At 48.5% G+C, this 8,150-nt stretch overlaps 1 protein-coding gene across 1 annotated transcript in view; it reads right to left on the reverse strand.

The window, feature by feature from the left end:
- HS3ST1 (heparan sulfate-glucosamine 3-sulfotransferase 1) overlaps nucleotides 1–6,438 on the reverse strand; it is a 29,802-nt gene extending 23,364 nt beyond the window's left edge. Inside the window, exon 1 of the mRNA XM_045550382.1 lies at nucleotides 5,413–6,438. The gene's annotated coding sequence lies outside the window, so the exon portion shown is untranslated. The remainder of the gene's footprint in view (nucleotides 1–5,412) is intronic.
- Nucleotides 6,439–8,150: the final 1,712 nt, after the last annotated feature.

The following is an 8,150-nucleotide window of genomic DNA, read 5'->3' on the forward strand; positions in this document are numbered from 1 at the left end:
CCTTAATGCAATGCCTGGCACGTAGTAGATAATAAATGTGCCCAATAGTCAATATCATTAAAATTGAGAGTATAGTCCAATATCAGGGATTAACCCATGAACGAAATTCCTAGAATATAATCAAGAATCCAAACTCCCACATGGAAAAATCTTTTATGTCAGACAAGGACACTTGACCTTGGTTTCGTTGAGCCAGAGACTGAACGGCAGAACTACAGGCCCCCTGGCTACTGGCCTAAGCCTCCCCCAACCCAGCACCCTGACATTTCCTATCACCTTCCCCTGATTTGTTTGTTTTTTTGTTTTTCTATCTAACTAGGAGAGATTTTGCTCATCTATCTTGCTTTTTGTCTGTCTCCTCCACTAGAAGATAAGCACAAGGACCAGGATTTCCATCTGTTTTATTCCCTGCTGTGTCACCAGTGAGCAGAACAATACTTGGTACAAGGTTGGAACTCAGTAAACATGTGTTAAAGGAGTACATGTGATCCTTGTAACTTCTTACAGAGACAGGGACAAGGAACCCCTCCCTGGGCACACTGTAACGGAAACCAGAGGCCGTACTTGAGAAGGCCTGTGCCACAGATTTGAGGTCTACCTACTGAAGCGTTTGTTTTGGCCTACATGGTGTTATGTAGAAATATTGAATTAGCTGCTGGCATTTAAGTCAGTAGATTCCACATTAAACTGTGAATTCACAGTCTATCTTGAAAATACAAAACCAGATCCGGCAAGACCAGGCGTGATCCCACCTGCAGCCCCTGTGCTGGGCCTGGCCTACAACCACACTGCCGTTACTCAGTCACCAGGCCCAGGGCCTAGTCCATGCAGACTGTCACTTTCCTGGCTGCTGAAGGCCTTTGAGTTTGCGACCCCTGCTGGAAAACTACCAAAAAGCACATAAGATAGAGGGAAAAAAATAAAAATGCCCACTGGGCTCTATTTCTGTTACGTTCAGGCTATTCCTTGGAAGAATAATGTATTCATTTTTCTAGACATCTTGTAGTAGCACATAACTATTGACAAACTACGGCCCAGCAGGTATTATCCTAATGACCTGAAAAAGCTCTAGACTTAATTCCCCATGGATGGAGGAAGCTGAGAATGCTTCATGCTGGAGACAGGCCTGAAGATGAATTGTGAGAGGCTGTGTGCACCAGTCGGTTACAATTCTGGCTAACTCAGAGAGAAAAGGAATTTGCTTAAAGACTATGGGTTGCCTCTAGGAATTGGTGAGAAGCTGAAAAGCCAGGATTGGAAAATGAGAAGGAGTGAAGGAACCTGAGCACCAGGGAACATCTCAAGCTGGTACTGAAGGAATGGTACCTCTGGGACCACACCCTGGGACACGGATGCTGCTGAGGCCACCTGATTCATGCCCCAAGGTGGTAAATAAACACAAAACTCTCCCTGTGTCCTTTAGCTAGTCCCTCAAGTTCCAGGCTCCAGGTGGGATCATTCAACTAAGCCCTAGTTCAGGGTTGGAAGATATGGACAAGAAGAAATACCAAAAACAAACAAACAAACAAACAAACAAACAAAAAACCCAAACAACCGCGATGGGGGGAGGGTGTTGCTTCCTAAATAAGAGGGTTTTTTGTTGTTGGGTACTTTCCAACCACTTAGTAGGGATTTGAGTGGAAACGGGGAAGAGGGTACTACTATAAGCAGGACAGCAGAACGGAATGAGAACAGACAGACCCGAATTCCAATCTGGAGTCCTTTGTACCTTTAGAAAAGTAATTAAGTTTTCTGATCTGCAGATTCCACATCTTTAAAATAGAAACGATACCATCTGCTCTCCAGGGTTGCTGTGAAGATTCATCCAATCATTCATTCACTTGTTCCAAATATATTTATTGACTGTTGAATGTCTGTTAAGTACCAGACACTGAGCCAGGTTCTGGGGGCAAATTCGGAACAATAAAAGGCAATAGGGAGCCAGTGCTTTATGCTGACGACAGATTTAGACAAGAGAGATTTAGGTCATCTTGTGAAGCTGGTCATGTTTCATTTTTCCCAAACTTATTCACTGATCTATGACTTTTTTCCCTTTTTGGTTAATCAATATTAGGGCCCTCCTTCCAAACAGATTTTCTTAAGACACATAACATGCATTAAGTTAAAAAGAAAAAAAAAAAAAAACCTCTAAAAATTCACTCTGATCCTGAAAACTCTGATTAATCATTCTTGCTGAGAAGTAGTAAGCCCTGGTGCTCGTAGAATTCAGATGGAGTGAGCACAAGGAGACGGGACAATTATATGAGATCCTGTCCCTCATTTAATGTTTTGCATATGTAATTTACTCAGACATATCAAAACTACGATTAAACTGAACATTAAAATAGCCATAAAATAAAAAATGCAGGAGAGACAAATCAAATAACCCTGTACAATTCCACAAGTTTTTTGTAACTATCAAGATGCTTTTCATATACATTTTCTCACTTTCTCATAATAATCCTCCCATCACTATTTTACAGAGGAAGAACGTGAGGCTTAAGAAGGGAAACATGGTTTGCCCAAAGTTGTGAGGCAAGAAGTTGGCTTCAAATCCAGCTAGCACTCTCTTGTCTTTCCCTGTATGAAAAAGACAGCCTCAGTCAAAAGCACTAGGTCACGTAGCCAGGTTGATGGATGACAATAACACCAAATTGATAGGGACCAGCCCTGATCCTTTCCGACGCCAGCTGGAAAGTTACTGCCTTTTGCAATAGCTGGAAAGTTATTTCATTTCCCACGGAGCAGCTAGAAGTTACTCTTCTGTCACAACACAAGGACCCTGGCTTAGAGGCAGGCTCTGACACCTGGTATCTGAGCACTAACTTAAGGTGCAGGGTCAGTTCCATCAGAACATCCATACGTTTCACTGTGCCTCACTCCAAACCTGGGCCTCCATAGACAAAACCTGACTCAGTACTCAAGGCAAGTATGTGCCACCGTGGGTAGATGCCATGGTCTAGGACAGGCAGTGTGCACTGATCAAGCAATTTACACTAGCCAGTCCATCTCTCCAGCCCCGTTCCTAGTCAACATCAAGTTTTAAGACAAGAAAAGCTTCCCCATGGCTTTTCATTTCAGAGAGCTCCGAGGAGGACTTTTTTAATAAAAGAATTTCTTCTTTCAACAAGACCCAACTTACAAGGAGTGTGGTGGGGAGGTACAAGATTTCATACTAGGCAATACCAACAGGAGAGGAAAGAGCCCTTGGCTTTTCCAGACTCCCATTTGCAAATTCAAAGTACCACTTTGTCACCAGCTTCCCAGAACAAAAATCTCCCATCTTAAAGCTACAGTGCATGTATGACCTGCAGCTTCACGGTGGAACAACAGCCTAGAAGCACAGCTCAGGTAAGCCTCACCAAGGGATCTTCCCTCTGTGCTACTGTCCTAATTAACCGCTTCCACTTAAGAGTGCTTCGTCATGAAGTTGCCCATCTTTGTCAAACTTGGCTGAAAGAGTTAGACGGCCTAGCTGAATCCTGCGAAGACTCCTTTAGAAGCTGATCTTTGCCTAGCGCTGGAGAAAACCTTATGTAACACAATGGTCCATTTCAATACGTTATTTCTGCAATCCTGTGGGGGGAAAATCTAAGCACTGGAAATACAAAGGGAAGGGCAACACGGGATTTGCAGCTGAAGCGTTCATCTTCTGCAATTTCGGTAGGTAAGGCTTATTCTAATTGCACCCAGCGTTACCCAATGTTACCCGGAAAGCAGGGAGCAAGAATAATTCCGGACGCCAAAGGATGCGCTTTAAAAATGCCAGGAGGCAGAAGTTAGGTTATCGCTCCCTCCCTTTTTTTTTTTTCCTGAAAATGTAATTCCTGGAATTAACCCTTGGGTGGAAGCTGGTAATTGCAATTCAACAAAATGAGGTGAGATTTGGATGCAAAGCGAGAACGCGCTGGGGAAACAGAAGGATCTTGCGTGCGCTCAGGTTTCTGCCACAGCGCTGCCGAGCACCCAGCACCCAAGCGCGCCGGGACTCGTCTGGGGACAGGCACCCGGGAGGGCGGTGGCGGGGTTTCCCTCCGGAGCTCCGGCTGCGGGAGAAGAAGCGGGCACCCTGGCTTATCCGCTTCTTGGGCCACTCTCCCCACCACTCCTTGCGGTTGCTCCCTGCTAGGAAAAGACTGCTTCTGGGAGCGCAGCCCAAAGACGATGGATTTGGAGTCGCCTTCCAGAATCCCCCCCAAAAAGCATCTTGGCACAAGTTGTGGATAAAAATAGCCCGAGATAACGCTGGGGGAAGGGGAGGAGCGAGACTCGCGCAAGGCAAGGCAGGGATACGACTGGCTCTGCAAAGTCGGGGGCAGAGAGGGAGGGATGCAACCCTAGTCCGAGAGACTGCCCTGGGTGTGCGAGGAAGCGCGGATGCCCTCCCAGCCGAGGAGGGTGAGATGAAAGACGTACGGCGCCGGCAAATAACTGCACAGCCCAGCACACCCCACACCCTGCGCTGGCGTCCCGGCTTTAGCTCCCGCTTCTCCATCCCCTCACCGGCCAGCACTCCAGGTTCCGCTCTCAAAGCCGGCCCTCGGGTCCCCGGGACAGGATGGGACCAGAAGGGGGAGCAGCGCGCGGGCTGCCGCTCGGCTGGGAGAGCGCACCTGGAGAGGGCAGGCTCGGCGAGTAAGCTCCTGGTTCAGAGATGAGGGCTATGCGCTCCCACCGCGAGTTCGCGCCCCGTCACCCCTCACTCCCATCCGCTGCCACTAATCAGGTGCCCGAAATAGAAACTGAGAAGGAAAAAAAAGTAATAAGTAAAAAGTAATATGAATAATCAGGGGCCGCATGCAATTGGCATTTGGAAAGAGAGGCTACTTACTGCCCCGGCTGTCATCTTAATCTCTCTCCTTGCTAGGACCCTCTCCCCTGGGGAAATGTCCGGTCTCCTCCCTGCTCCAACCAAATGCAAAGGCAAACCAGACCAAAGCTTCTCCAGCCCGGATGCTCCCTCCGCCAAGTTACTTTTGCGGACTAACCCCAACCCAGTTCCCGGCCCCGAGTGGTACCCGGCTCCACTGAGCGCTGCGCTCTGGCTGCCCCACACGGCCCCAGTGTGAAGCTGCGGGCGCGTAGCGGCAGGCAGGACCGAACCTCCAGACTCTGCTAGGGGGAAGAAATCCAACCCATTAAGAATCAGAAACCCAGATCCCTGTCCTTATAGACCAACAATCCCTGGGGACTTCCACAGCTGAGGTGCCAGAGCAGAGGAGAGGAGGATGGGAAAGCCCTGGGTCTCTCCTTCCTGGTTCCCTGTACATGCACCCCACCTACTCCAGCCCCGACTCATCTTCAGCTCTGCACTTGCCCTAAGTCCGGGACGACAGATGAAGTCGCCGCAGCAGCTCCGCGCCTTGCCACTCCCCAGCCTCGAGCCCCCAGCCCTGCGCACGCCGTACTTACCTGAGCCGCGCAGCCGTCCAGCCCGTCCGGCGCTCCAAACAGGTTCCCGGGCTGGGCCATGGGCAGCACTGCCGAGCACCCGCGGCGGGTGGAGCGAGTTTCAGGACGCCTCGGGGTGGACAGGCTGAGAAGTGGCGCGAGCACCCACGGAGACCCGGCGGTGGCGGCGGCTCGTGCCTGCCAGCGCGCTGAGGACCTTGCAGGCGGGCGTTTTGGTGCTCAGTCCGGGGGAGGGGAGGAGCAGGAGGAGGAGCAGGAGCAGGAGGAGGGGACGCAGGAGGCCGAGCCCTGAGGGAGAGCGCGTGGGGCCAAGGAGGATCGCGAGCGCCCACTGCTGCCCAGCCTGCTCTGGTGCTGCCCCAAGTCCGGCCCGCCAGGTGCCGGGCGCTCCACCCTGTGCTCCGCGGCTCGGCTCCGCCCGACCGGGCACCCGACTTCCGCGGCGAGTCCTAGAGGAGTCCGTCCCGCCCACCCGTAGCGGCGGCTCCTCGGGTTTCAGTCCAAGGGGAGGGACCAGCGCTGCCAGGAGGGTGGGCGGTTGGGTTAGTGAATCCGAAGTCAGTGCAAACCTGGGACGTCCTGTCTACTCTCAGATCCCAGCTGGGTCGGAGCTTACGTCTTCCCCCACACCCCAGCTGCGCACAGTCACTGGGACCTGCGCTCCTCCCACGTGCGCCTGCACCTCGCGCTCCCTTCCTGGCAGGCGGCCCACCTTGGGCGCCCCTGCTCCTAGCGCGGCGCGGGAAGCAGGGGGAGCCATCCTCTCGAGCTCGCTCCGAAGCCGGGCTGGGACGCGGAGCCGCAGCCTGGCCCGGGATCCGCGCGGGGAGCCGGCTTCAGAAAGCGGCCTGTGGCCATTGAACGCGCCCTCTCCTTTGGTTTCGAGTCTGGGAGTGGACGCCGGTTACCCTGAGAGCGCGGAGTATTCCGCTCGGCTTTTGCTGGTGTACTAGGATTGCAAACGTCAACTCTGAAATAAAGCAGGGTCTCCCTGCCCCCGCCCCCTGTTCCGGAAGCTGGGAGGTTTTGTGGGATAACTGACCTGCATCCAGTAGTTGGATTTGAGACTGAAAATTTCAAGGAGCGTGAGGTTGGAATCTCCTTGGAGAAAGGCTGCTTGCTTACCCGAGCTAACGCACGTTGCCCTCAAAGGCAGTTCAGCAACCATACCAAAAAAAAAAAAAAAAAAAAAAAAAAAAACCACAAACAAACAAACAAAAAAACCCAACCGATTGTACATCAAAGTAACTTCCTTTAGATGAGATTTCAATAGATCCTCCATATCTTAAATGTTACGATATACATATTTGGAAGAATTAGTGATTTACTTTTAAAAAATATTTCATTAATTTTTTTTAACATACTGACTGCCATACTAGAAAAAAAGTTTTCCCTTGGGGCCACGGTGTTTTATTACTGAAATAGAATAACAACTTTGAAAACAAAAGGAATCTTTCTAATTTAATGAAAAAATTGTTCTTTTTTTATTGTTTTCTGTGCATGAGTTATATGCAGCATGTGAGTTACATGTGTTTCACTAGGCGCCGGGTTCAAACCAGCGTGAGTTAAATACAACTCACATTAATGTGTTAAATTTAAAAATATTCTCCCATCTAAGGGAAAGCTTCTATAGGAACTTGAACCCTTAACTCATGCAAAGATTACCCGCAGCCCTTTTGGAAAGCAAAGCAATGACCAGTATTTTCTGGCTGTTTGATAAAACCAGAAGCATTCTGGAAGCTGACACCTAATCCTAATGGTGCTTATGGAAAATAAGATTTTAGGAGTTGAATGACCTTAGCTACTTCTTTGAGTCAGACTACCGTTGACATGCCTATTTTAAGTGAAAAATATGAATTTTTAAAAGTCACTTTAAAGTCCCGGTTTGAAAAGTCTTAGCATTTAAACTTACATTAGATTTAAAATAAGTGCTTTTCTCCTTTATTCTATGAAGCTGTGTAAAATCATATATGAGGTTGTGTGGGTTACATGGAAGTCTGAGATAAAGCCCTGTCAATTTCTGGTGCCTTTAAGCTTCTAACAGCAATCAAGCACAGTGCAAATCATGAGTTCTTCAAAACAGGGAGTGATTCTGATGCTCTAAGTTGGTATGATTACTTTTTCTAAAGGGTTCAAAGTGCTTTAGTGCCCACAGTATGAATTTCACAACCCATTGTGAGAGACAAAGTGGGTTAGCAATGATTCTATTTGCACCCTGCAAGCTAAAGCAGGTTACTGACATACTTAGTTCCCCACCACAAGAAATTGAAAGAAACTAGAACCCCAGGACCCAACCTTGAGTTCCTTTTAGAAGCTTCCATTTACAGGAAATGACTACAGGTACATGCACCAAGTGACAAGAATTTGAGGACTGGCATTTCCTTTCAATTCCAGGAATCATTCATTGATCAGTAATCATTGTTCTTATGAATATGTTCAGATAAATAAAAGTATCAACAGCTATTTTGTTCTTATTTAGCTTTCTGTCTCTGCCCAGACATTTCCAGCCTTTCCTAAATAGCTCTCCCTGAAGCCTCTTAGTCATGAGTTAGGCTTTCTATCCAGATGCTCATACAGTAGCAGACCTTAGTTCTTCTATAACAACACAAACATTGTGTTGAAAATATCTATTTAGGATCTGCCCTCCCCACTAGATTATAAATGCCTTGAGCATGGGTGCCACGATTTAATTGTCTCCCCCAAGAACCACCTTGCATGATGTCTGAAATATACTATAC

Source organism: Lemur catta, chromosome 4 (assembly GCF_020740605.2).
Source record: "Lemur catta isolate mLemCat1 chromosome 4, mLemCat1.pri, whole genome shotgun sequence".
NCBI lineage: Eukaryota > Metazoa > Chordata > Mammalia > Primates > Lemuridae > Lemur > Lemur catta.